The following is a 27,150-nucleotide window of genomic DNA, read 5'->3' as shown; positions in this document are numbered from 1 at the left end:
TGTAGAGAATTGGTGGAAAGCACTGGCGGCTGCCTTCTATAAAGAGTTTATTAGAAAGTTGGTACAACGCTACGACAAACCCCTAAGTCGGATCGGTGTCTATGTAGATAAGTATCTTGAAGCTTAGGTAATTGTTGCAAATAAAACGTTTTCGAATTCCACAGCGGTTTCCATTTCTAGACCGATCCGTCTTCACTTTGGGAATACGCCTCGTAATGAGGTGGAGAAGTATTTACAGATAGTGTATTCGTAGCGTTTATCGATAACTTAATTAACCACAGCAGATACACATAAAAGGGACTTCAGTTATCACTAATATTTTATCCTTCACTATGTACAACAGTCTGCCGACGCTGGGGTAAATTTTCGATCCGTGACTACAAAAAATCACGTGGTTTTGAGGTAAAGGACACGTCCCGTCATGTTAGGACAGCATTTTCATCCGGAAAGGAAGTTCCTTGAAGGTTTCTCGATAAACAACGGAAAATATGTAAGTCTGTGAGCATAATAGCAGGTGAATAAGGTGGATGCGGAATGACTTCCATGCCAGACTAATGTATAATGTTATTATCAGTGTATCAGAATGCGAGCGGCGGTTATCGTAGAATAGCATCACTTCACGCAGTCTTCCTGGTCGTCGTTCTTGGACTGCGTCTGCAAGACGTCTCAGTTGTTGACAATAAATGCCAGCAGTGGTGGTTACACCTGAGGGAAATAATTCCTAGTACTCCACACCGTCCCTTTGCCACCAGATGTATAAGATTATATTTTGCGAATGAACACACGGGGAATTGCTGCTTTGTTTGGCCTCAACCATACCTTTCTTTTCGTTACGTTAACATAAAGGCACAATTTATCATCACCCGTAACGATACAGGATAGAAATGGTAGGCGTTGTTCGCGAGCCAATTGATAATGGGGAAGCACAAATGCACATATGGCCACCCGCCAAGTTTTAAATCATCCATACCGCATAAAAATGTCAGACGATGGTGGAATTATCACAGTTCATCACAATTATCAGTTCCCGAGTACGCCAAGTGAATCACTGTGAATTTATGCCTCTAAGCGATCTTCATCAGACGGCAAAACTCTTCTCGAACGTGGAAAGTTGCTAACGTCGAGAAGATCGTCCTCAACACGAGAAAATGTCTTTCTAGCCGTGATCTGTCCAATGACGATATTCCCATACACGACGCAAATATTTTTATTTACCTCTGCTCTTGTCACCTGTCTACTGACCTCAAACAGAAGAATATGTCAGAAATGTTCCAATTTCTCAACTTTGCACTCCATTTGCTAGCGTCCACGGCCCCATTCACTGTCTCCAAAAATGGTTCAAATGGCTCTGAGCACTATGGGACTTAACATCTGAGGTCATCAGTCCCCTATACCTTAGAACTACTTAAACCTAACTAACCTAACGACATCACACACAACCATGCCCGAGGCAGGATTCGAACCTCCGAGGCAGGATTCGATCCTGCGACCATAGCAGTCGCGCGGTTCCGGGCTGAAGTGCCTAGAACCGCTTGGCCACCGTGGCCGGCCACGGTCTCCAAATGACAAAATGTGTAGATCGTGTAGACAACCTTCAAGATGGTGGACCCCGGGCAACGGACTGCAAGAGGAGGACGGCTAAAAGTCTACACAAACGGAGGCCGAACTAGATCTCGTATCTCTCACTGCCTAAATGACATGCAGCGACCTCACAACGGCATTTTTAAAAGCAAAACATCGACAAAATCTATAGGACCGTGTGTATGAGTCTTACAGCTAAATATGGAAGTAATATCAAGAGATAAAAGCCACTATTTGAGCAAAATAGCGACAGAAAACGAAGGAAACACATCTCGCCGAGGAAACCCTGATAAACACCCGAGCCTTAATAACCGGATATGAAGTAGTAAGCATTATACCCGGCGATATCTATGGATCAATTGTGCACGTTCGTCAAGACATGCAATAATATACGGTGACTGCAAGCTACCAGGAAGAGAACACTGAAATCACAATAACCAACCTAGCAGGAATTACACAATCACAGCGTTATGCTAACCACGTAATGACAAGTGGCAAAATCCTCCTTTACCATACGTACCTTGTCCTGGAATTTATATAGGGGACTGTAACAGCCACCATGAAATGTGGGGTTGCAGAACAAATGATCCGAACGGGAAAGCTCTTAAGCTTGGATAGAAAATCACCACCACCACCTCAAATACGATGCAAAGGATTTGAAAACCTTTCACTCTGCCCGATGGCAGACTGATACAAACCCAGATCTCTGTATTCTAACAACTGATCAACAACACACCCCAGTAACCCACACAAAGAAGGTGTTATCAGGTTTCCCTCACAGTCAACACAGACCAGTGATCGTACCAATCGGAGTTCAGACTGATTTATAAGATCTGTCCAAAAACCATGGTGGAACTTCAACAAAGACAGCTGGACGTCTTATGCGAAGGAAGTTGATGAACATCTCCGCCGGATCCCAGCGACACTAGAAAATTACGCGCTCTTTGTTGGTGTCATTATAGGAGCACAAAAACTCAGTATACCACGTGGTTTTAAGACGGATTACGAGCCCTGCTGGAACAAGGAGATGGAAGAGCTGTGCAAGAAATACGATGCCCATGGTGAGCCAGATGTAGGCAACAAGGTACTGCAGTCTCTTAAGAGCAAAAGGAAAGAAACATGGTTGACAACTACCAAAGAACCTGACTTCACCCACTCAAAGTCGCAAAACATGGTCGCTGCTCAGACGGCTAGAGGCAGCAACACCAAAAATCATCCAGAAACCACAGATCACCCCATCGCGGATTGCACAACACATCAAGTCACGAGCAGACAATGTCCCCCTGGACAGCAGCAGCACAAGACGCTTACAAGAAGAGCTCAAAACCATAGATGGCACCCTCGATGGAAGGTCATCCTTCAGCTCTCCTTTTACTGACGGCCAAGTTTAGAAAGCCATAATATGCCTAAAGCTAAGGAATACAGGAGGTCTAGAAAGAGTTTTACCAGAATTTATCATCCACCTTGGCAAAAAAGGAAGTTCATAGCTACAGAGATTCTTTACAGACTGCTTGTGCAACGGTCAGGTACCGGAAGATTTTAAGATATCAGAAACACTTGAAATCCTCAAACCAAGAAAACCGAAAGACGATTCCTCAATCTATCATCCAATTGCCTTTCTCAGTGTCTGCTACAAACTACTGGAACGGTTAATCTACAACAGGATCTACCAAACAGTTGACAGCAGAGTGCCTTCCTACCAAGCAGGCTTCAGGCAAAACCACAGTTGCTGTGGCAGGAATTAGTGCTCACTTCATATATAGAAGCTGGTTTCCAGAAACGGCTGAAAACTTCAATAGCATTTGTAGATCTAACTGCTGCTTACGATGCTGTGTGGCTGGACGGCCTTATGATAGAGCTAAAGCGAACTATTCGTTGCTTAAGACTAACAACACTGCTGTCCAAGACGCTGAAAAGCCGATAATTCCGAGTCTGTCTACATGACAAAACGAATAAGTCATATAAACTTAAGAACGGCCTACCACAAGGACCTGTCCTGTCCCCACTATTGTTCAACCTGTACATGGGTGACATGCCTGAAACTATATCTAGGAAGTTCTGCTACGCTGACGATACCGCCATTGCGTATCAAAATGTGCCCCAAAAGACCTTAGAGTACCCGTTGACTATTACAGAAATTGGAGATTGTACCCTGAACCTACAAAAACTAAAATGACGGCTTTCCACCTCAATAACCGATTAGCAAACCAGCCACTAAACGTCACCTTCTGTAACAAATTAGTTAAAAACAACCCTCATCTTAAGTATCTTGGAATCACACTGGACCGATCACTTACGTAAAGGACTCACCTCACATCACTAGCAGAAAAGTTAGAGACCGGGAACAACATTATCCGGAAACTAGCTGGAACTTCCTGGGGTGCACAAGCTGACACTCTCCGCGCAGCGGTCTTATCTCTCATATATCCTGTGGCTGAATACTGCACACCTCTCTAGTACAGGAGTGTGCATGCCAGTAAGGTTGACGTTCAGCTGGATGGCACCATGTGAACTGTAACGGACATCCTGAGACCAACCCCACTGCCTTGACTGTCTGCTCTCAGTAGCATCGTCCCACCACATTTAAGACGACAAGAAGAAGCGGCCCGTGAACGGGATAAGATTGATAATAAAATGCTTCCCCAAAGGCTACCCTCTCAGGAAATACTGCTCAATCCACCCTGCAAGCGTCTTAAATCAAGAAAACCATTCTGGACAGCTCGAGAACCCGAACCATTCGAGACTGATGACGTGTGGAAGGAGAAATGGTAAAACGACACCAGCATACTTCGCCGTGTCCTCGAAGACGCAACATGCACACCAGGCTTCCAACTATCTAGAAGAACCTGGCGTGTGCTCAACAGAATCCGATGTGGACATGGAATAACTAAGTACTTCACGTACAAAATGGGACTCTCAGACTCCCCAATGTGCGACTGTGGAGCAGCTGAACAGTCTGTTGAACTCATTGTAGAGGAATGTTCCAATGGATGTTTCAGTGGAGGCCGGAACGACATAATCAACGCTTCCCCAACAGCACTGGATTGGATAGATTCTCTGGATATCAGTTTGTGATATAATTACTGACCGTAACTTCTGTACATTCCTTTTGTTATGTGTAAATATTTCTTTTGTATTGTGTAAATATAGCTCTACATTGCATGTGTATTTCCATACGATAAAAAATAAATAATAATAATCTCAGAACATGAAAACGAAAAGTAACACTCAAACAGCCAAACTGATCTATTTTCGAGCCACTGCTTTCCTTTACTTGGATTAATATTACTGATTTGATTATCTTTCATAGTGATTACCATTGTGAAGTATTGACAGCACCTGATTTTATGTAATTAATTGTCTTACAGTGGCTTGAAAACATTAATTAATGTAACACATTAATCATTAAATATTGTATTATATTTAAGCATATCATAAGTCTTATGTTAGATTTAAGTGTCAGGAAGTCGTTTCTGAAAGTATTTGTGTGGAGTGTAGCCATGTATGGAAGTGAAACATGGACGATAACCGGTTTGGACAAGAAGAGAATAGAAGCTTTCGAAATGTGGTGCTACAGAAGAATGCTGAAGATAAGGTGGGTAGATCACGTAACTAAAGAGGAGGTATTGAATAGGATTGGGGAGAAGAGAAGTTTGTGGCATAACTTGACTAGAAGAAGGGATCGGTTGGTAGGACATGTTTTGAGGCATCAAGGGATCACAAATTTAGCATTGGAGGGCAGCGTGGAGGGTAAAAATCGTAGAGGGAGACCAAGAGATCAATACACTAAGCAGATTCAGAAGGATGTAAGTTGCAGTAGGTACTGGGAGATGAAGAAGCTTGCACAGGATAGAGTAGCATGGAGAGCTGCATCAAACCAGTCTCAGGACTGAAGACCACAACAACAACAACAACAACAAGGCTTATGTAAACAAGGTACTCATAATCAATGAATACGATAAATGAAGGATTCTATAGTACCTCAAATCTTGCAACAATAACTGTAGCACGTATACAATCTCAACAACACATCAACATAAACTTTTCAAAGTGGGGTTTGTGAAACAACTACGTAAATGGAACTACTTTCTTTTTAGCATTACAAATATAGAATATAAACTATATCGCTTCCTGTCATCAGTCGGGGAGGCTAATGCATGCTACGCTCACACTCAGCTTGTATATCCACAGAGGCAAAAATTGCTTACTCCCTGCGGGATTATATCGGTCCTCTGTAACCACCACGTGCGGCGAGCATTTGTGTGGCGTAATTGGATCAAAATGTCACGTCCGATGTAATTTGTGAGCTGACGATTCAGAGCAGCTTTCTACAGAGTTATCAGTTTCCAATCCCTGCAACGGCCTGGTGTTGAATGACTAGGTTCTGCCCGCCGACGTGTAGATAAGACGCGCAATACTATTTCTTCCTCCCCTATATCGTGTCAGAGTAGCACATTTAATTAACAGTGGTTCCTTTGTCTTATGAATATGTATGAGTTTTTAGAGTACTAATATGGTTATTCGACACAATTTTACAACTATTTAAGTTCCTGTAGCACTTTAACAAAAAGGCACTGTCTGTACCATATTAACAAATAAGAACAGTAACAAGTTGGAGGAAAAGTTCACCGTTACACAAATATCTTTGTACAGAACGTCGACTAACCAAGTGACAACGTTAGAAGCTGTGCGAGAATGTTGTCCGGTACGTCGTGTTCTGATACATTCACTTATTAAACGTAGTTTTTCTGAGTGACACATGCTATCGCGGGTGGATTGTTCTTGGCTCCATAAAATCTGGGGATTCACCAGGTAGCGAGAGAGGAATGTTGAAATTCATATGTGCGTATCCAGGTAGGAATAACTGAACAAATTTGTTTATCAGTGCCTACTCCTTCATGGATTCTAACAAAAATAATGCAAGCCATTTTTTGAAGTAGAACATTAATATTTCTGATGACAGAAGGCCAGTTACACTGTCAGTGATGTAAGCACACTCTTTATAAAAGGAAGTCCCACACGACGTTCATTGTTAAGGTACAAACCAAATGAACAAAGTTGAAGTCCCATAGGGAGCAACACTGTGTACGTCCGGCGTATAGCCATTTGCAAGTTAAATATGTATCAGTTTGCAAGTCCACAAGTCTGCCACAGCGACAGAGTGACAGTCGCCTTCGGAGAGGAGGCCACAAACACTCTGAGGACCGCAACTGGGCAGCCCCAGGTTCGCGAAGTTAAACGTGGCTATTTCAATGAGCCAAAGGTGGCTCACGAAAGTTCCCACGAATTCAAATGAAGCCTGAATCAAAGACTTGAAGAGTCAGACCATGGGAAGAAACAAAGTGAAGCATGACAGACTTCTCTGGCAGGTAGTGCAAGATGATACCATCTGAGTTATAGCAGTGTGCATGCCAACCCAATAGACATGGTGTCAAACAAGACGTTTAGTGAGTACCTTGCATCAGTGCCAAGTGACGAAATGCGTTGCTGGAGAGATGCAGGGATGACCATCCATGTACGGCGCATATCTGCTTCTAAAGCTTTGTCTGACGGTGCCAGTAGGCCTCCACCTCAAGCAGTCGGATCTTTTTGTGGTCTGGCGACCAACCACAGAGTACCAGGAGGAGGATTTCGCAAAGGGTTGGGTCCTCCGTGGTGTGGCGTTCAATGAACTTGGAGTCCATTGAGAGGTCGGCTAAGCCTTCCTCCACTGAGATGTACAGATGGAAAGACTCTCCCTGATCCTTGTCAGTCATGGGGTCCAGACCCAGCGGTGGTTGGGAAAAGAGATCAGCATTTGTGTGTTGTATCATAGAACCATACTCAATGACACAATTATAATCAACAGGAGCAGGGCCCACCGCTGAAAGCAGTGTGCAGTTTTTGTAGGAATGTTGGCTGAAGCCTTGAAAAGAAGAAGGAAATGTTTATGGTCGGTGAATGACGTGAAATGACTACCATATAATCAATCATTGGATTTCTTAAGACCAAAAATGATAGCCACTTCTTCTTTCTCAGTCTGGCTATAATTTTTCTCAGCGGCAGTGAGTGTTTCGAACACGAAAGCGATTGACCATTCCACCTCATCAGTCACGTGGAACAGGACTGTCGCCACCCTGTAGTCTGGCGCACTGTTTGTTAGAATAAAAGGTTTGTCGTGGTCGTGCACTATGAGGCACGAGAAGCTGGAAAGAGTCTGTGTTAACTATCTGAGAAACTTTTCACACGCCGGAGTCCATTGCCAAAGGATGATATTCTGCAGTAACCGACGTAGTGTCTCGGTAATCGTGGCTGCATGGGAGACAAACTTTCGGCAGTAATTCTGTTGTCCCAACAGATTTCAACTGGCAGATGTTGATAGGAACCAGAAGTTTTCGTACTGCCTCGATGTACCGAGGCATGGGGCGGATGCCAAAAGTACTGAAAATGTGTCCAAGATATTCAACTTTACGAACAACAACATTTGTCCTTGTTACATTTTTGACTGACCTGTTGGAGGAACGTTGTTGGTCGGATACTGGGCATGTTTGCTTGCGACAAGGATGTAGTCTGAGTGATTTTCCGTTACCGGTAGATAGCGAGTGAGATGATCCATATACCGTTGAAATATCTCCATGTCACTGGCTATACCGAAGGAATGCCTGTTACACTAGAAAAATCCAATAGAAATGTCGATGATTAGGGTGCGTCAGGATTTCTCGTCCAATGGCAGTAGAACGTATACATCCCTCAGGTCCATTTTTGAGAACACTTTTCTACGTGCTAGAGGACTATGATGTCCTCCACCGTATGTATCAGGTACATGTAAATGAGTGATTAAATACTGATACCTCTACAAACGTGTAAGACACTATTACTTTTTTCACCAGTGGCTGTTTGAGATTGAGGTGAACATGCCCTCCTCCGTGAGGCGCTGTAATTTCCCATGAAGCTTATCCCTGAGCACATAATGAACTTCGCTAGCCTTAAAAATCATTGACAGTACCAGTGGAAGGAGGGTTACTGGTTTGTAGCCAGGGAGTTGACTGTAGCGCTGGAGTCACGAATTTCTAACGGAAGTGCACGAAACAGGTCCATGTCTAAGAGACTAAAAGCAAATGGGGCATCAACAACCAAAATCCTGGCCATGTCTAGTGACCGGAAAGCTGGTGGCACTGACTGGAAACCGTTGAATGTGGAACCAATCTTGAAAAGGCGGGAGGAGATTTCTTGAGGCAACAAGGAGTTGGACACCAGACGCTTGATCAGGAGTTGGTGGGTGCACTGAATCTATTGTAGTAGTATCAACATCTGGACAGAGAGATCCATTGTTTCCATCATGCTGCAGCAAACGTTATAATGAACACACTGTCAAGTGGAAAACACACGAAGGCACTGATTTTTTGGATTGGAGGACGCACGTGCGCTTGACGTGAACACCAAACCTCATCGCCAACTGACTTGTCCACCGATAGCAGTGCAAAAAATAACCAGAACAATTTTATTTATCAAAGGTTAATGACACTTATTCTCCAACGAGGATTCAAAACATAAAATAGGTCTCTTCCTGAAATGAAAATGGGAATGAGCGGTTGGTGTCATTGGCCGGGAGGCCAATTATGGGGCAGGTCCGGCCGCCTTGGTGCAGGTCTTATCACATTCGACGCCACACTGGGTAACCTGCGCGCCGGATGGGGGTGAAATGATAATGAAGACAACACAACACCAAGTCCCTGAGTGGACAATATCCCACACCCAGCCGGGATTTGAACCCGGGCCTCTGATGACGGCAGTCCGTGACGCAGACCATACAGCTATCGGGGCGGACGCCTTCTTGAAATGGAACAATAGTACCTCTGAAAGTGAAAGTCATGTAGGATGCTCAGTGCCGAAATAAAATCCGAAAGAATCCTGTATAGAGCAAAACTATAAAAGTCTGCCACACAGCCGTTTGAAAATTGAACAGTAGTAAATTTACCAGTTCAGAAGTCTGCCACGACGACAGAGACCCAATCTTCTCCGGGGAGGTGGCCACTAAAACTCCTAAGGTCACAGCTGCCAGCTCCCAGGATCCCGAAGTAGGACGTGAATGGCAGCGACGCCGCGGAGGTGTCTCTGGAGTGAGAATCATGACTGATGAAATCGTTGCAGAATCGACACCTGGTGCAGGAAACAACCGGAAAGAGCTGGTCTGGACCGAACTATGGTTCAAATGGCTCTGAGCACTATGGGACTTAACATATGTGGTCATCAGTCCCCTAGAACTTAGAACCACTTAAACCTAATTAACCTAAGGACATCACACACATCCATGCCCGAGGCAGTATTCGAACCTGCGACCGTAGCGGTCGCGCGGTTCCAGACTGAAGCGCCTACAACTGCACGGCCACAACGGCCGGCTGGACCGAACTGTGCCGTAAGTAACACTCAGCGTTAGGATACATCGGGACCTATTTTCAATCTTGCGGAAGAGTATAGGTCCATGAGGTCTGCAGTCTCTAGCGGCGCTTGAGTCGCTTCCTCGTGGACAGACAAGAGTATGGCCTTCTATCTTCCGGAAAATTGTCCTCTCTGTGTCGGGCATCTTCAATGCACTGGTGTGATGTTGGCTGCCCACACTACAGACGTGAAGCCTTGGTTTAGTGCATCCCAATTACAGTCGACAAATAAATGGCTGAATAGCAGAAGAGGCACCACATATCCAAGTTAAGTATAAGGGTTAGTCATATGATAGGAAACAATCGCATATCTCAACACAACCCTTTAATACTTCACCATTATCTAGACGAAATAAACTGAATTTATTTCTTCCACAGGGGATCGATGACTTCGCAGTTTGGTCTCTTCCCCCCGCCTTTACCTCCAACCAACCAATCAACTTCTTCCATTCATGATGGTTCTGAGGTCTCTCAGAAATAAATGAATACGTAATGCACTTTCGTAAGGTTTCCATTTTCCATTGTGCCCTTCTTTTGAGCAAATGGAGGTCACAGATCGAGCTAGGCCGTATCTGCTAACGTTTACAAAGTAGGCTCTGTGTTATTTAGATGTTCTTGTTTCAGGATCAGTCTTGTCAGTCGAAACAACGTTGATATAAGTACATGTCATTTCACGAGTGCTATCCAAATTCACCTTCATCAGAGAATGGACTAGCGATTGGTCAGCTATCGTGTACCGTAATGGCTCCTAACGGACTTTTTGAATCCGTCGACCTACCATGTTTCGTAAACAGACGGTTGTGTCTACTAAATATATTCTGCAACATCAGAAACACGATTTAGAACTATCCCACGTATGGAACATGTATGTTAAATCGAATGCTCCGTCATTTCTAGGGGCGTTGTTTACATAGACACAATTCGAACCCGACGAACCGAAATTCATACAGTTGGTGGCTACAGCACGATTCCTTGAAAGCAATGAGTATAAAAACGTCTGTTACAAAATATCATTCTGCTCATAATCTCGATAGCGAAAGAGAGTCGTAGAAAGGTAGTTCAGCAACACCGTCACAATCCTTTAGTAAGCGAGTTCTATTCCAGATTGAGGCATAATTTAATTTTCTAATTTCAACTGCCCAATAATTTTCAGCATATGCTATATCTGAAACGTTACACATCCTAATGCTATAGTTTTCTTAACGTCAAATGGAGCAGTTATTGGTGAGACATAGCAGCAAAATTCATGAAAACTAACTAATAAGTTAAAAATGAAGTACCTGAAGTAGGACAGAAATAAGTAAGAAACATATCAAAACAGAGATGTGAACATACTGACTATTTTCAGTAAGAGCGATCGGTTGTAATATTATACATACACTATCAGTGGCAGCATGTCTTTTACAAAACGTAAATTGTTTTCAGAGCAGATGTTCAAACAGACCGTCCCACCACATTTAAGACGACAAGAAGAAGCGGCCCGTGAACGGGAGAAGATTGATAATAAAATGCTTCCCCAAAGGCTACCCTCAGTAATACTGCTCAATCCACCCTCCAAGCATCTCGAATCAAGAAAACCATTCAGGACAGCTCGAGAACCTGAACCATTCGAGACTGATGACGTGTGGAAGGAGAAATGGAAAAACGACATCAGCATACTTCGCCGTGGCCTCGAAGACGCAACATGGACACCAGGCTTCCAACTATCTAGAAGAACCTGGTGTGTGCTCACCAGAATCCGATGTGGACATGGAAGAACTAAGTACCTCACGTACAAATTGGGACTCTCAGACTCCCCAATGTGCGACTGTGGAGCAGCTGAACAGTCTGTTGAACTCATTGTAGAGGAATGTTCCAATGGATGTTTTACTGGAGGCTGGAAGGACATAACCAACGCTTCCCCAACAGCACTGGATTGGATATATTCTCTGGATATCAGTTTGTGATATAATTACTGACCGTAACTTTTGTACATTCCTTTTGTTATGTATAAATATTTCTTTTGTATTGTGTAAATATAGCTCTAAATTGCATGTGTATTTCACCAAAAACTCCCTAGCGATGCGCTGGATCATATTTCTACGAACTCTTAGTAACATAGTTGCATCCATAATTATGCAAGGGTACCGTGCAAGAGCACTACCATTTCTTCCACATTCACTGGTGAGCAGAATAAACGTTGGTTTATTGGTGCAGTTGTCGTGCGAAACTATACGCATAGACAATGTGGCTGTGTCATCTCCATGGTTTCGGGAAAACTACTTACGATAAAAGAAGCAGTGATAGATCAAAAAAGAGAGTGGTGAAGTATGCTTTTCATTTTACTTTGCGTAAATGAGCGTAACTGAAGGACAGAGGAGCAAATTCCAACAATGGACCGGCAAAGGTGAAGTGAGCCGAAGAGGATACTGCAAACGTTTGAAAAAATACGCCTTTAAACGTCGATTAACAAAAATAATAGTATTCTCATTTCTGTGTCATTGTCAACTGGCGAAGCTCGCAATCACTTGCAGTTGCTGAATACGTGTGGGAAATATATAAATATGTCATAATGTCCTTCTTCCCCATCTCTCTATCCGTCTCCTCTTCGCCCTCCATCTCTTCGTCCATCACCTCCCCTTCACATCTCAATGTCCACCTGCTCCTCACCGCAATACTCTCTGTCTCCCCCTCACTCAATTCTCTATCCATCTATTCGTTCCCCCTCTCTCCCACGATTTTATCCCTCTCTTTGTCTCTCTCCTTTTCCTCTCTTTCTGTGACATCGATCTTATTTTTGTTATTGTAAGCGAAACTGTGATTCAGTAAAGACGTCATTTAAAATGAATGGGTACAATGGTTGCGGTCATCAGTGTGGGGGGCAGCCGGCCGAAGTGGCCGTGCGGTTAAAGGCGCTGCAGTCTGGAACCGCAAGACCGCTACGGTCGCAGGTTCGAATCCTGCCTCGGGCATGGGTGTTTGTGATGTCCTTAGGTTAGTTAGGTTTACCTAGTTCTAAGTTCTAGGGGACTAATGACCCCAGCAGTTGCGTCCCATAGTGCTCAGAGCCATTTGAACCATTTTTCAGTGTGGGGGGGTACAGGAGTGACTGCGTAGAATTGCTAATAGTTGTGTTCTAATCATAAATACAATATTCCTCTTTCCTATTAACACTAATTACGTCGAAGGAAACTGCTGTGTACACAATTTTTTTTTGAAATGATATATAGGGAGAGAGAATATGTGTGCAAGGAACAAACCGTCTAATGGTTTAAATGCCCTGGTTCAAATCAAATGGCTCTGAGCACTATGGGACGTAACTGCTGAGGTCATCAGTCCCCTAGAACTTAGAACTGCTTAAACTTAACGAACCTAAGGACATCACACACAACCATGCCCGAGGCAGGATTCGAACCTGCGGTCTTAGCGATCGTGCGGTTCCAGACTGTAGCGCCTACAACAGCTTGGGCACCCCGGCCGGCTAAATGCCCTGGTATCTATGTACAAACTGACTACTGGAAAGAAAACGGAACAACACATTTTCAGATCACAGCATTTTCTTTCTTGCCGTTGGTTTTAATAGAAAATCTGTAAATTGTACTTTAAAAATATATGTATGTGCTATCTCCGTCTGAATTTAAGTAGAGTATTATGTAAGTTTTAAAAATATACATCCTATGCCGCTAGAATACCATTAACTTTAAAAAATATACAGCCGGTGTCGCTCCAGCTTTTTATCAGAGCGTCGTGTTAAGAGAACTTTTCGAGATTTTTGCTAACAACGTTTTAACTCTGTGCATGACATCTACGTTAAAGAAATATGTAGACTATGTCCATAAGAAAATATAACAGCGTATCATGTAAAATTTCAACTAAATATGTCAAGAAGCAACATTCCCTCCTTATGTCTTAACATATGAGTATATACCCTTTATGTTGGAAAATACGTAACCTGTGTCTGTCAGAGTGTTTGTCAAAGTATTGTATAAACATTTGTAGTAAATCGATCAGGAACGTATCGAGACTTTTGATAACGTTTCCCCTTTATGTTGTAGATATACACTGATGAGCCCACCCATTTTGACTATCTGCGTAATAGCTTGATTGGAACGGAATACATCACAGGTTCAGCGTATCACAGATCCCACAGTTTGTTGGTGGGGTTGTGGAAGTATGCGGCAGCAGATGTCTATTTGAAGATAATGCAATGCGCGTAAATAATGGGCCGCAGATTTGCGAACTCGGCGATGGCGCCCGCTGGCGACCCAAATGGATTCCACAGAATTTACATCAGGCTTATTTGGTCACCCATACATAAAGGTGAGTTTACTATAATGCTTTTCACACCACTGTAGTTCCGTTCTGGCTCCGAGACACCGACAGTTATACAGATGAAGGATGACATCGCCGTTGGGGAAGATTTCAAGCATGAAGGGATGCAGGTGGTTCGCAGATTTCAGATTGTCTTCGATTATTACCACAGATTCCATGTAATCGTAGGACAGTGGCTCCCCTAGGATAATACGACTGCAACCAGCCTGTGTCCATGGTGCGCTGCACGTTTCGAGCAACAGCTCACCTCGTTGATGGCATTTGTGCAGACAACCGTCGATCTAATTTAGCAAAAATGTGAATCACCACAAGAGCCGACGCTTTTCCAGTGATCAATGTCCTTCTACCTCGTTCTGTAGATGCTCACCATCAGCTCCACCGTTTCCGAGTTACACGTTCACAGGCTTTGCGTAATAATAATTTGTCTTTTGACCAAATCTCTAATCGCCGTGGATTTCCAGAATTGCAGTCCATGTCGTCGCTTGGCTGATCCCTACTCGTCTCTGCTGCGCTTACATACTTTTAATACGGCGTTACGTGCCCGCAACGTCACCAGAGGCATCCAGACTCGCCGTGCACAGTGGTAGTGATGTTTTGGCTAATCAGCGTACATTTATATAGCATACATACAAACAATCAAGTACATGGTCAACTACTTCTCGAGATTTTGGGTAACAATGTTAATCAATGACTTATCTTCATACACTAAGTGTAGATGTATATATATTTAAAAAACTATATGGGCTGTGTCTGCCTACATATTTACTAGAGCTTTGTGTGAAAATTTGAAGGAAATCGATCGAAAAAATATATGATATTTTTTCTAACAACGTTTCCAAACGTATATTACCTACAGAATGTATTATATATAACAAAAATATACCCTATGTCCATCAAAATATTTATTAGAGCATCTTGTAAAAATAAGGTTACCGGTCAGCAAGTTTCCGAGATTTCTGGTAAGAATCTTACTCAGTTATGTAGTATATATCCAGTAATATAACATATATATTAAAATGCGTTCGCCAGCCGTTGTGGCCGAGCGGTTCTAGGCGCTTTAGTCCAGAACCGCGCTGCTGCTACAGTCGCAGGTTCTAATCCTGCCTCGAGTATGAATGTGTGTAGTGTCCTTATGTTAGTTAGGTTTAAATCGTTCTAAATCTTGGGGATTGATGACCTCAGCTGTTAAGTCACAATAGTGCTTAGAGCCATTTGAATCATTAAAATGAATTCATCAGAAAGTTTATGTAATGTATCATGTAACAATTTGAAGTAAATTGGTTAAGGACTTTTCGAGTTTTTTGCTGACTACATTTGTCCTTGATATAGTACATATTTATGTAGCACTTCAATTAAAAATATCTAACCTGTGTCTCTCCCAACCTTTATTAGAGAATCGTGCAAAAATTTGACGTAAATTGGTGAATAACTTTTGGAGAATTTTGCTAACAGCGTTTCTCCTTTATGTAGTGGGTATAAATTTATGTGTCATATTTATTTTTGACATATCAGCACATGATCTTCTGTACTTTTATTAGAGTAACGAGAAAAAATTGGAGAGAATAGGTCTTAAACTTTTCGAGATTTTTGGTAGCAACGTTAGAAACAACTTGCCTTGATACAGTAGTAAAAATTTTATACTAAAATTTGTATACCATGTACATTAAAAATATGTATCCTACGTCTGTCCGAATTCTTATTAGAGTGTCACGCAAAAATTTCAAGTAAATCGCTCAAGAAATTTTCGAGATTTTTGCTAAACACTTTTCCCTTTTATAAAGTGTGTATATATTTATATGCTAATTAAATGGACACTCTAGCTGCAAACAGGCGTTGATGTACTTCATTGGGGACATGTAGAAAATGTGTACCCCGACCGGGACTCGAACCCGGGATCTCCTGCTTACATGGCAGACGCTCTATCCATCTGAGCCACCGTGGACACAGAGGATAGTGCGTCTGCAGGGGCTTTTCCCTTGCACGCTCTCCGTGAGATCCACATTCCCAACATTTCCACACCACTACATTTGTAGTGCACCTAATAGATGTTTGCCCATCATACTCATTACTCGTGGCAGATTAATCTACCAAGTCCCGTACGAGTTCGGGCATAGTGTGTGCGTTCGCACAAGAAGGTCAATGGCCGGGAAGCAAAAGATGGACAAACATGTATTAGGTGCACTACAGATGTAGTAGTGTGGATATGTTGGGAATGTAGATCTCACGGGGAGCGTGCAAGGGATAAGTCCCTGCAGACGCACGATGCTCTGTGCCCCCGGTGGCTCAGATGGATAGAGCGTCTGCCATGTAAGCAGGAGATCCCGGGTTCGAGTCCCGGTCGGAGCACGCATTTTCAACATGTCCCCAGTGAAGTACATCAACGCCTGTTTGCAGCTAGGTTGTCCATTTAATTATCATTTCATTTCTAGCAAAGCTGCATGGTCATCCAAGGTAACTGTATACTTAAAATATGGCTTACCGGCTACTGACCTTCTTGTGAGAACGCACACGCTATGCCCGAACTCGTACGGGACTTGGGAGATTAATCTGTCACGAGTAATGAGTATGATGGGCAAACATCTATTAGGTGCACTACAAATGTAGTGGTGTGGAAATGTTGGGAATGTGGATCTCACGTGGAGCGTGCAAGGGATGAGTCCCTGCAGACGCACTATCCTCTGTGCCCGCGGTGGTTCAGATGGATAGAGCGCCTGCCATGTAAGCAGGAGATCCCGGGTTCGAGTCCCGGTCGGGGTTAACATTTTCAACATGTCCCCAATGAAGTACATCAACGCCTGTTTGCAGCTAGGGTGTCCATTTAATTATCATTTCATTTCTAGCAAAGCTGCATGGTCATCCACGGTAACTGTTCTTTCGGGAACAGATACTACCGTCATATATATTTATATGCAACACCCATTGAACAATGTGAGTCCTGCATCCATCCGAATGGATGTAAAACGGTTAAGAACTTTTCAAAATTTTTGGTAGCAGCGTTAAATTGCAACATGTCTTTCTGTAGTAGTACAGATAATTGAACAATTCTTGTATAGGACCTACTGTAATAGTTGTATAATGATTAAGAAACCAGATACTATATCATGCAGTGTGACAGTGGAAAAAAACTCAAAATCGTACGCCTTCCCACGACATCGAACTATCGAACTCGAATAGCCTAAGGCAAGACACTGCCCACTGAACTAAATGGGCAGCACAGCTACGCAGTATTTGAAACAGAGAATTGTCGTACACAAGTTTACAGTTTTATTAAGTAGCGTTTCCTTGACGTCCACTTTCTACCGAAAATATGCACGGAAATAAATTTTATAACATGCTTCTTAGGGCTGTTAGTTTTCAAAGAATCATAGTGTGGAATCTGTTGAGCGTTATTTCGGTCCACTCTGTATACTGATTCAGTGAACCAACTCTGAATGGTAATGCAGTAATTCTACACGATACTGTCACATAACACAACTAGGGATGTAGCAGTGGTAAAGAGAGAGAGAGAAAGAGAGAAAGAGAGAGAGAGAGAAACAACAACAAAACAAACAAAATATGTTTCGTAATTCAGCACACTTAATTAATAAAAACATGGGAACACATTTTAATATTTTCGGTGTTAAATAACGACAATGAAGAGTTTGATGCGAACGTAGCTCGTATTGTTATTCAATTTAGCTGTGACGGAGGTTTGAAGATTGTAGCTGACGTTGGACCTGTCGGAATTATCAAGTAATTATGACATCGTGGGGTAAATATAGTCTCTAGCCCCGCGATTAGAAACAGGTCTTTCGTCGATCCATCTGGTGTAGGCGCCGGTATTCTCGCACGGCAATACCTTAATCCTTAATGCGGATCAACAGTAAACGCATATGAGCCCCTCGAGCAGTGACTGAGCGTTTTGTTACCTTGACAGCAGTAGACGGGTTCCTTCTAAGATCGCTTGGTGTGGTCTCGACCTATCTGCGCAGGGGCAGTCCTCTATTCTCTCCGTCTTGGGCCGCTAAAATTCTTTGCCTGCCATCCATTGCCAATAGATGTCACAGACTGCTTTACGGACGTGTCGAAAAGTGGAAAATGGTCACAATTTCACAAGACAGCCTCTTGCGTATCAATAAGATTATGAACTTCTGTACACAAATTTCTTTGTTGTATTACGATTTGCGTCGTGTAGATGTTTACTGTTGATTTTATGGGAGCGGTAACAAGTTGCTTGATCCCTCATACCGGTTACGAAGCCACCGTGGTTATCAATTCAGAGAAATTAATCATCATTCAGAGCTTTACCAACAATTGTTCATCCCACGCACAGTTCACGGATGGAGAAGGGAAATGAAACTGGCAAAACTGTAAAGTTGATAGCAGATGTAGATGTATGCGCACAGGCAGAAGCGAGAGAGAGTATAAAACTAATTTCCCGTCGCTCAAACCTTGTCTTAAGTGATCTACATAACTGTTGTACCGTACTTAGTGTGTCTCCTCTTCCATTTATATAACGGAAGAAGTTTTGTCTGTTAGCTGTGTCTACAATACCGTCTCCTACTATTACATTCCAGCTCTCCATTATTATCAGTTTCTCATCTCCCGACACTTACTAAGTTTCCTATCCCATGTCATATTCTGTATCTCTTCAACTTATGTCTGTAAGGTTGGCGTGTATACTTGAACTATAGTTGCTGATATTCGTTAGCTGTTGATTTCGATGAAAACAATCCTCCCACTGAACAATTCACACTAACCCACTCTTTGCCTTATCTTCCTATTCATAAGAAATCCTATTCCAACTATACCACTTTCCGCTGCTGTTTATAAAATCCTGTCTTCATGTGACCAGAAATCTTCTATCCGTTTCATTTTACTGACTGTCATCAAATCTCGGCTAAGCCTTTGGATTTCATTTTTCCGATTTTCTTCCTTTCCTTCTCGCACATTGCACTCTGATTTGTAGAATTGCAACCTTTCGTTGGTTATTCGATATCTTTCTAATTGTAACATCCCAACTGGGAGTCCCCTCCCGAAGATTTGAATGGGGCTCTCGTCTGTAATCTTTTGTCAATGAAGATATCATCAAGACACTTTTCTAAATAAAGATCACCGTTCATGTGGGTACACATGCGAGTAATGTATGAACCTCTATCAGCTCCTTGTTACCTTTGGGAAGGCCGCTGAAGGAATGAATTTAACCCTTTAACACCCCTTTAACACTGTGGTCATTATGGAAGGATTTATTGTTAAAATACCGAAATGGTGTGTTTGTTTTCGAGCAACATACTGCTTTCCGTGATATACATCATACAAAAATCTGTGAAATTCGTGTTCAGCTGTTCAGAATTCTGGTACTTCAGATTTTCATTTGTTTACAGTAGTTCACAATGAAATAGGAAGTGGGGCACCATACACTACGCCCTGGAGGGTTATACATACATCAAAAAAAGTTTTGCATCACCTCGGTTCCGAGAGTTACGGAACCAGTACAGAAAATTGGAATAAAGATCAACATAAACATCATTTCCTTCCCTTTTTATTTCTCATGAAAAACACATATTGCAAGTTGTACTACCATATAGCGAGACCTTCAGAGGGGGCGCTCCAGACTGCTGTACACACCGGTACCTCTAATACCCAGTAGCACGTCTTCTTACATTGATGCATCCGTCGTGTTCTACTATCCACAAGTTCATCAAGGCACTGTTGGTCTACATTGTCGCGTCCTCAACGGTGATTCGGCGTAGATCTCTCAGCGTGGTTGGTGGGTCCCGTCGTCCATAAATAGCCCTTTTCAATCCATCCCAGGCATGTTCGATAGGCTTCATGTCTGGAGAACATGCTGGTCACTCGAGTCGAGCGATATCGTTATCCTGAAGGAATTCATTCAAAAGATGTGTCCGATGGGAGCGAAAATTGTCGTTCATGAAGACGAATGCCTCGCTAATATGCTGCCGATGTGGTTGCACTATAGGTCGAAGGATGGCATTCACGTATCGTAGAGCCGTTACGGCGCCTTCCATGATTACCAGCGGCGTACGTCGGCCCTACATAATGCCACCCCAAAACAGAAGGGAACCTCCAACTTGCTGCACTCGCTGGACAGTCTGTAAGGCGTTCAGCCTGACCGGGTTGCTTCCAAACAAGTATCCGATGATTATCTGACTGACATATGCGACATATGGGACGCTCATCGGTGTAGAGATCGTGACGTCAATCCTGAGCGGTCCATTCGGCATGTTGTTGGGCCCATCTGTACAGCGATGATGGTGTCATGGTTGCAAAGATGGACCTCGGCATGGACGTCGGGAGTGAAGTTGCCTATCATGCAGACTACTCCGCACGGTTGGAGTCGTAACACGACGTCCTGTGGCTGCACGAAAAGTATTATTCAACATGATAGCGTTGCTGTCTGGGTTCCTCCGAGCCATAATACGTAGGTAGCGGTCATGCACTGTAGTAGTAACCCTTGGGTGGCCCGAGCGAGGCATGTCATCGACAGTTCCTGTCTCTCTGTATCTCCTCCATGTGGGAACAACATCGCTTTGGTTCACTCATACGAGGTGAAACGGGAACTATTTTTCTTCCCTGTACGTACGACATGCAATGCACGTCATATGACGCCTTCAGATCATTCTCGGTCATTATGCAACAAAATCTTTCGTACACTAAAAGCTTTGTTCATAAAATGAACAAACCTCTACACAATAAATTAATGATCCACACCAGTATTTATATTGATGTTCACTGCTACCGGAAAGGTTTGAGCAATTCGTACTCTGTATTTCAAAATGAGGTCTGAAAGCGAGAATGAGGCGTAAAGAACAGTAACATTATTAACTGATCACACGAAGTCCTGCATGACATCTACGTACTATACATTTCGAGCACAGATATAACCTAATGAATGTTCCACCAGTACATTACCTATATCTCTGTATAACCTACAAGACTCCCCATATGTATGTCTTGCCTTATAGCGTAGCTTTTTCATATATTTCTAGCTGTCGCCCATGCTGCAAACAAAATGATGGATGGGAAGGTACGGAGCTGCGCTATGGTACGGCGTAGCAGACCCTCAATCACGGGGAGAATATTTTTCTGCATCAGTCGTAGAAGGTGCCTCCACCAGTGAAGAGACGGGTATATTATGGAACGAGCCGGATTTTCTGTCTGAATCAAGATGTATTAGGTAAGAAATTATCTCCGGAGGACGTCGAGGTGTAATTTCGAGGGACATCTTTACCAAACACAACACAGAAAAAGATGAAAATTTGAAATCTGGAAAGAACCTCGTCATATAAAACAATGCCTATCTTTATAATTGTTAAATTAGTAACTTTTACTACCATTAGTTATCTGTGGCACTATGAATGGGATTTAGAAGCCAAGATAACCTAAAACAAATTTGCAGGGTCATGAAAACAGTGGTCCTCGTACGATAAGATAAACTTTAAGAAAGAATCAGTCGATACTCATTCGTGTGGTGTGATACTGACTACCATATCGTTACACCTTGTCTAATGAGTTATTCTGTTTGTCTCTAACAGTCCAATATATAATTAGCTTATTTGCTTACTCTAGTCTTTGCCTGACTTCTAGTTTCCATCTTTCATCTTCGTTATTCAGTTTCCTTGTGTTCAGTTACAACGAAACAGATAATAAATCCACTTCTTTCCCATTACTGGAAAAATATACCTTATCATGTTTATATTAAGCCACTGCAGCGTGCCATGCTGAATGGGCACCATCTTGTTGAACTTTCTGGAATCATCTTGCGATCCACAACCTCAATATGTGTCTCGGATACCAGGCGCTGGATTCCCATCTCAGAAGATACTGATACTAAGCGGCTATACTTGACATATTGTTAGGTTTCATGTCCAGTCAAGGTAAGTGAACGGGAGCTGTTTTACCGATTGTCGTTGGCTGTACAACGTGCGCAAGAAGTACACAAAAGTGCCAAAGAAACTGGTATAGGCATGTATATTCAAATACAGAGATATGTAAACAGGCAGAATACGGTGCTGCTGTCGGCAACGCCTATATAAGACAAAAAGTGACTGGCGCAGTTGTTAGATCGGTTACTGCTGCTTCAATAGCAGGTTATCAAGATTTAAATGAGTTTGATCTTGGTGTTATCGGCGCACGAGCGATGGGACGTTGTATCTCCGACGAAGCGATGAAGCGGCGATTTTCCCGTACGATCATCTCACGAATGTACCGCGAATATCAGGAATCCGGTAAAACGTAAAATTACCGACATCGCTACTACCGGAAAAAGATTCTGCAAGAACAGGACCAACGACGACTGAACTGCAACCCTTGTCTATACTGCTGCAGATTTCAATGCTGGACCATCAACAAGTGTAAGCGTGCTAAGCATTCAACGAAACATCATTGGCATGGGCTTTGGGAGGCGAAAGCCCACTCGTGTATTCTTTATGACTGCACCACACAAACCTTTACGCGTCGCCTCGGTCCGTCAACACTGACATTGAACTGTTGATGACTCGAGACATGTTGGCAGGTCGGACGAGTTTCGTTTCAAATTGTATCGAGCGGATGGACGTGTACGGGTATGGGGACAATTTAATGATTCCGTGGGCCCTGCATGTCAACAGGGAACTGTAAAAGGTGGTGGAGGCTGTCTAATGGTGTGGGGCGTGTGCTGTTAGTGACATGGGACCCCTGATACGTGTAAATACGACTCTGACAGGTGACAGGTACGTAATCATTCTGTCTGACAACCTGCTTCCATTCATGTCAATTGTGCATTCCGACGGCTTTGGGCAATTCCAGCAGGACAATGCGACTCCACACACGTCCAGAATTGCTACAGAATGGCTCCAGGAACACTCTTCTCAGTTGAAACGCATTCGATGGCCATCAAACTCCGCAGACACGAACATTATTTAGCATATCTGGGATGCCATACAAGCTGATGTTCAAAGGCGATCTCCATCCCCTTGTACTCTTACGGTTTTATCGACAGCCCTGCAGGATTCGTGGAGTTGATTCCCTCCTCCATCACTGCCTCAGACATTAGTCGATTCCATGCCACGTCGTGTTGCGGCACTTTTGCGTTCTCACTGGAGCCCTTCACAATGTTAGGCATATGTACCAATTTCTTTGGCTCTTCAGTGTTTGTGACTTATTCGGAACCCCATAAATGCCTCCCACTGCGACGCATAAGTTTGAAAGTTGGCACAAAGGTGCCGGCAACCTTCCTCTGCAACGACTCTCAAGCATGGCGCCATGAGACGTCACTCTCTGGCTCGCCAACGCTTCAGCTTGAAAGATGCCGACAGATGCGAAAAATATGACACACTTCAGAAGTTCATGTGAGGTGTAAGGAGTGTTAATGACGGAAAATTTCTTACAAATTTCACCAAAATTGAGTCCAATACTATCGTGAACGAATCACACGATGAGAGGTAGCACATTGCCTCTTGCCAACGTTTAAGCTCTTCTTTTAACGCCTTTGCGATGGATTTAATAAGCGCCACACCAAGCACTGAGGTCACGCACTTTTTAATGGGTGTCCGAGGAAAACATTCAAGGCACACCATCGCTCAATGTTGACACGAAAGCTCTTATAAGATGGCATAAAGGTTGTCGATTAAAGCACCCCATTCCTTGGGCCTTTGATTCCCACACAAAAACAAGATCAGGAACGACACAGTACGATGAGGAACAGATGTTCTTGACAAATTCAACATTGCTGACACACCCCAGACGATTCTTCCCTATTGTTAAGATATTGTGAGGCTGCTACCCCATTAACGTGACCCGACCACTTAGGGGGCTCTGGTATACAGGGTACAACCACTTGGGAGTTTTCAAAGCAATTAGACCAAATTTGAACTTGATCCGAAGCAGCAAACTGTGTTTATTCTTTGTCAACCCTCATGTTTGTCGCTCTCCTCCTTTGGCGTGAGCACACAGGGCTGCCACCTCAAGATGTGCGAGGATGAAACAGCAAAAAAAGTGTTCTTCTAAGACAACTGAATCCGACACTACCTTCGGTGCCCCCTATGCAACTACCTACATCTACATCTACATCCATACTTCGGAAGCTACCTGAGGGTGTGTGTCGGAGGGTACCCTGAGTACCTCTATCGGTTCTCCCTTCTATTCCAGTCTCGTATTGTTCGTGGAAAGAAGGATTGTCGGTATGCTTCTGTGTGGGTTCTAATCTCTCTGATTTTATCCTCATGGTCTCTTCGCGAGATATACGTAGGAGGGAGCAATATACTGCTTGACTATTCGGTAATGGTATGTTCTCGAAACTTTAACAAAAGCCCGTACCGAGCTACTGAGCGACTCTCCTGCAGAGTCTTCCACTGGAGTTTATCTATCATCTCCGTAACGCTTTCGCGATTACTAAATGATCCTGTAACAAAGCGCACTGCTCTCCGTTGGATCTTCTCTATCTCTTCTATCAAACCTATCTGGTACGGATCCCACACTGCTGAGCAGTATTCAAGTAGTGGACGAACAGGCGTACTGTAACATACTACCTTTGTTTTCGGAGTGCATTTCCTCACGATTCTTCCAATAAATCTCAGTCTGGCACCTACGTCCTCAATTATTTGCTTGACGTATTCCAATCTCTGTCTTCCTCTACAGTTTTTGCCCTCTACAGCTCCCTCTAGTACCATGGAAGTCATTCCCTCATGTCTTAGCAGATGTCCTATCATCCTATCCCTTCTCCTTATCAGTGTTTTCCACATATTCCTTTCCTCTCCGATTCTGCGTAGAACCTCCTCATTCCTTACCTTATCAGTCCACCTAATTTTCAACATTCATCTATAGCACCGCATCTGAAATGCTTCGATTTTCTTCTGTTCTGGTTTTCTCACAATCCATGTTTCACTACCATACAATGCTGTACTCCAGACGTACATCCTCAGAAATTTCTTCCTCGAATTAAGGCCGGTATTTGATATTAGTAGACTTCTCTTGGCCAGAAATGCCTTTTTTGCCATAGCGAGTCTGCTTTTGATGTCCTCCTTGCTCCGTCCGTCATTGGTTATTTTACTGCCTAGGTAGCAGAATTCCTTAACTTCATTGACCTCGTGACCATCAATCCTGATGTTAAGTTTCCCGCTGTTCTCATTTCTACTACTTCTCATTACCTTCGTCTTTCTCCGATTTACTCTCAAACCATACTGTGTACTCATTAGACTGTTCATTCCGTTCAGCAGATCATTTAATTCTTCTTCACTTTCACTCAGGATAGCAATGTCATCAGCGAATCGTATCATTGATATCCTTTCACCTTGTATTTTAATTCCACTCCTGAACCTTTCTTTTATTTCCATCATTGCTTCCTCGATGTGCAGGTTGAAGAGTAGGGGCGAAAGGCTACAGCCTTGTCTTACACCCTTCTTAATACGAGCACTTCGTTCTTGATCGTCCACTCTTATTACTCCCTCTTGGTTGTTGTACATATTGTATATGACCCATCTCTTCCTATAGCTTACCCCAACTTTTTTCAGAATCTCGAACAGCTTGCATCATTTTATATTGTTGAACGCTTTTTCCAGATCGACAAATCCTATGAAAGTGTCTTGATTTTTCTTTAGCCTTGCTTCGATTATTAGCCGTAACGTCAGCATTGCCTCTCTCGTCCCTTTACTTTTCCTAAAGCCAAACCGATCGTCACCTAGCGCATTCTCAATTTTCTTTTCCATTCTAGCTAGCCCTAAATGTGAAAAATGTAAGTTAATGCGGATGAGTAGGTATATCAAACCTGTAATGTTTGGATACAGAATTACTAGTGTCCTGCTTGACAGAGCCAAGTCGTTTAAATATCAGGCCGTAATGTTGCAAAGCGATATGAGATGGAAGGAGAATGTGAAAACTGTGGTAGCGAAGGCAAATGGATGACAGGGGTTTATTGGCAGAATTTTAAGAAAGAGTAGTTCAGCTGTAAAGGAGACCGCATGTAGCACACTGGTGCGACCTATTTCTGAGTACTGCTCGAGTGTTTGGGATTCGTATCAGGTCAGATTGACGGAAGACACCGAAGCAATTCAGAGTCGGGCTACTAGATTTGTTACAGGTACGTTCAAGCAACACGTAAGTGTTACGGAGTTGCTTCGGGAAACCAAATGGGAATCGCGCGAGGGAAGGCGACAATCTATTCGAGAAACATTGTTGACAAAATTTAGAGAGGCGGCATTTGAAGCTTACTGCCAAATGATTCTACTGCCGCCAGCGTACATTGTGCGTTAGGGCTATGAAGATTAGATACGAGAAATCAGGGCTCATACGGAGGCTTATGGACAGTCTTGTTTCCCTCGCTCTATTAGCGAATAGAACAGGGAACAAAACTGGCAAGTAGTGGGACAGAGTACCGTCCGCCACGCACCGTACGGTGGCTTTCAGAGTTTCTGTGGGGATGTGAATATAACAGAGAGAAATTTGTGGCCACAATACATTCCAAAGGGCTCAGATCACGCTCAGTGTCGTTGCAGTGTCACAATGTCCTTGGAACTTAGATGAATCGTGTGGAGTTTGTCACCAGTGACGAACGTTCAGGAGTACGTTATCTGGTGGCTCATGGCACTGCGAACTATCGTTTTCGACCATGAGATGTATTGGAACAAACGTCCGAAAGGAAGGAGTGGTTTTATTGATGCTCTTTATGCCACCTCCTCAGGGTTTTTCGTCGCGATTTCAGGGTATCGAAAAAGTGCTTCCTTTGTACAGTGTATGACGGTGGATAGATTTCCCACGTTATTATAATCTGACTTAAAAGTGACGTTCATGAGTTAATTTTGAGTCCGATGGTTTATGGATTATTTATACTCCATTACAGTAATCAAAAATCTGAAGAACGATCCTC

The 27,150-nt window shown here is 43.2% G+C and overlaps 1 non-coding gene across 1 annotated transcript; it reads left to right on the top strand.

The window, feature by feature from the left end:
• Positions 1 to 16,580: 16,580 nt before the first annotated feature.
• Positions 16,581 to 16,655, top strand: Trnat-ugu (transfer RNA threonine (anticodon UGU)). The gene has a single exon. It is a non-coding gene; the product is annotated as a tRNA-Thr (tRNA).
• Positions 16,656 to 27,150: the final 10,495 nt, after the last annotated feature.

The sequence above is a fragment of the Schistocerca serialis genome, chromosome 4 (assembly GCF_023864345.2).
Source record: "Schistocerca serialis cubense isolate TAMUIC-IGC-003099 chromosome 4, iqSchSeri2.2, whole genome shotgun sequence".
Lineage (NCBI taxonomy): Eukaryota > Metazoa > Arthropoda > Insecta > Orthoptera > Acrididae > Schistocerca > Schistocerca serialis.
Note: the sequence above shows the minus strand (reverse complement) of the source record. Positions and strands in the feature narration are given on the sequence as shown.